This window comes from Drosophila busckii, chromosome 3L (assembly GCF_011750605.1).
Source record: "Drosophila busckii strain San Diego stock center, stock number 13000-0081.31 chromosome 3L, ASM1175060v1, whole genome shotgun sequence".
NCBI classification, from domain to species: domain Eukaryota; kingdom Metazoa; phylum Arthropoda; class Insecta; order Diptera; family Drosophilidae; genus Drosophila; species Drosophila busckii.
The window spans coordinates 15,395,075-15,398,820 of NC_046606.1; positions in this window are offsets into that span (position 1 = coordinate 15,395,075).

Sequence of the window (3,746 nt, forward strand, 5' to 3'; positions counted from 1 at the left end):
TGTCGTCATTGCTGTAGGGCAATCTGCCCGAAAAATACGCTACGCCTACTCTCGACACCCGAGTCCCGACTCCCGACACCCCACACAATCCTCCGCTCTGGTAGTGAGTTGCCCACAACGACTTTGCTCCCACAAGTGCCATTTGACAATTTTTCAGCGCGTGGCGCTGCGTTCTCCAAGCGTCCTCCATTTACATTCCCAGTCCGCCACTTGATACAAGCAGATAAGTCATTTTTATGTGACACTTTGCCTTAAATATTTCACATTTTCTGCCTCTACTTGCTTTATTTTATTATTTTTTTATTTTCCTGCTCGTGCTGCTGGCGGCTTGTTCTGCTTTTTTGGCTAGCCAAGCACCACTTGCTAGGACATTCAGACTGGGGCCAACAACAGTCTAAGTAGCTGGCATTACATAAGTGTACGCAGTTGGCCAACAGCCTTGTTTAGAGATGAGCAGATGGGCGATGAATGCTTGTGGCACAAAATAGTTGCAACATTCAATATTAAGAGAATCAAATATGCAGCGAATTCTATTTAGAGCATGCGATTTAATTTTTCCCCACTATACGTAGTTATTGGTAGATAATTAAAACCTTCCTTTTGAAAAGAAAGATTAACATAAGATTAATTAATGTCCGAGAGCTCGACCAGAGACTAGCATAAGATTAAAAATAAATTGAACTTTTATTTATTAAGTCAAACTTCAAAATTATTATAATAAATAAAAATATTAAAAATAAAAAGATTTCAATGGTAAAACTATTTAGCATGGAAATAATGAACAGCTCAAACATAATTATATTTGAAATTAAATTAAATCTAAATCTAAGAATCTTTTTCTTTTATCGTCAACTGTTCATATTTGTTCATTGTTGGCATTAAATAAATAAATAAATCTAAACGTTGGCAAATTAACTTTGATTTGAATTTGAGTTAGAATTAATAGAATGTAGCTTTGATTGATACTCTGATATAAAAATAATTTCAGTTTACTAAAACAGGATAAAAAAAAACAATTCTCAGAAATTTTATCACAACTCTCCCTACAAGAAAGGTATAGAAGTGTCTTAGTTTAGCTAAAAGGACTTACTTCCATATTTTCAGAGTTTGACAATATCGGTTGAGCTGCTGTACTTTTTATTACCTTCTTTATTATTCCATCTGCTATCCAACTAAGCGCATCTCTAATCATTGCCTCTGCCATTAATGTGTTTCTAATTTCATAACATTTAAAATGGGCTTTATCTGACAGTCTTAAGTAGCATCGAGCTATCGCCTGAGCTGGGAGCTTTTCAATCAAACTGATTGCTGGAAAATTCGCACTTGAAGTTGTTGAAATTGGCGTGACAACAGTCACTTTTGGCCAAAAACAAGCAAAAATAATGGCAGCCCAAAAAAAAATTATCTACCAAGTTGGCCATTTGTCATTAACATCGTTTGCCACTTGCCACACATTAGACGCAAGTTGCTTTTTTTTCTGCTTCTTTTGGGGCTGTGCCGTTTAGATTTTAGCATGCGAATTTGGCTAGTTGTGTGTGTTGCTGTGATTTTTGCAACTTGTTTGGCTTTAATGGACTTGACGTGTTGCCTCGGTGCTGATAAATTGCGTATTTGGTCAAATCTCAGAGGCCTCGACGGCTGCGCTGACTGGTGACCGGTTGGACAGAATTAAGCAATTTATTTTCAGACTGACTGTACTCGAAACTCGTACGCGTAATTAACGTGTGGGCAAACATTTCAACAGCAGCAGCAGCAGCAGCAGCAAGCGCAACCGCTCGACGCTTAATTATAAGCTGACTCGGCTCTCTGGGCTTGGGGTGGGGGTAGGGGCAGGGGCACAATGCTGTGTGGCACTTGAGCTGCCCATAAGCTGGTCGTTGCCGCCGCACAAATTATGATGCGTTATTATTTTTACGCATTATTTACACACCTTTTGGTTCTGCTGGTTTTGTTTACACTAGGGCGACAACTTAGCGCTGAGCATCTCCCACCGCTCAGGTTTTTATTATTTTTAAGACACGCTGCTGCTGCGCCTGAGAGTGTGAAGCTGCGTCTAAGCCGCAGCTGCGCCGCCTTGGCCACGAACTCGTTTCAATTGTCTCGGAGGAGGAGGGAAAACATAGGGGAGTCTCTATTGACAGCGTGTCTCAATTTAGTCATGGCTCGTTTTTTTGATTTCCACACTCGATTGTTTATACTGCCGCCCGCACTTCATTTGCGTGGGTAAATTATTTCGTTAATTTTTTTAAGCGGCTTTCGCGCACTGATGAAATGATGAATAACAACGCTCGAAATCAAAGCGGGCCACAAGAACTTGTGAGTTGAAGTGCCAGGCGACAATATGTGTAAAGTAATTACTACCATTGTGGGTCAAATTGGGAATGCATTGTGAGCAGAGCAAAGAGCAGAGAAAGCTTTGGAAAACTTAAATATATCATAGCAATCACAAATGGTAAATGGAGAGGCACATCAATCCATGGACCGTTAATCTTTTAGACAACAGCCAACACCAAAGGCACCACCCACTTGACCTTCCATTTAGGCCAACCCAAGGGGTGGTAGCCAACACCGCAAAAACACTGTAAATACATAAATTATGGATAGCATTTACTTATTATCTCAATAATAATACAAAAGAAAAAACATAAAAAAAAAAAATCTTCAATAATAACGTGCTGAAGCGAAATCTATATTCTTTATTTGTTTTTAATAATCTAGTTTATCTAGTTTAATCTAGTTGAAAATTACGATCTAACAACTCTAATTTTTATTAAAGAGGCAGAGAACAGAAACTATTTTTAATCTTTTTGTGTATCAAAAATTATAATAATATCTATTTACTTAAATTCATAATTTTACAACAATTCTTAACTGATCTAATTACTTTCGTTTATTATATTTATTGTTGTTGTTAATATTTATGCTTTAATTAAAAGTTGCCCAACTTTATCCTGGACTTTATTTACTTAATTGTAAGTCAGTTGCAATATTTTACTATATTTAATTAGGCTAAACTATAAGACCACTGTACACATTTCTGAACAGAGTCTGACAAATTGATAAAGTTTTAATTATTTTAGATAAAAAGCTAAACACACAGCAAATATTTAAACTAACAATGAAGTCCACAAATTAAAATTGATAATATACAAAACATTTTATGCAATAAAATTCAACTCAGCTCTTAATTAAACTCAATGAAATGTGAAATAAAAATTTGCGTAAAATCTTTTAAACATTTGTGCGCTTTTAAGCTGTAAAGTGGCAAACAGACGGACATCGGACACTTGTGCAACGATTCAAGAGACATGATTTTCATTTATTTTGCACTTATTTTCCCCAATATGCAAATACACGTTGCTGTTGTTGTTGTTGTTGCTGTTTTTCCGCACGACGCACACACACAAGTGTCTGTGTAAATCAATTTTACATTTTGCATACAAAATTCCATTTAACATAAATATTTCAAATTGCATTTGTTTGCACAAGCCCCATAAACTTTTACCCAACAACAACAACAACAACAAGTTGCAAATGTTGTGTAAATTTATGAAAATCAATTTTTAGCTGAAAATTCGCCAAGTGCTTTGTGTGGTCGAAGGCGCAGGCGATTAAAGTCAGTTAATCAAAATAATGTTGACTGAATTTTAATGCAAATCGCATTGGACGCCATCGGACAGGCCAGTGTCAATTTGAAAAGTGTGCGGCGGGACACGCTGTCATTTTCATAATTGGCCAAAAAGGCC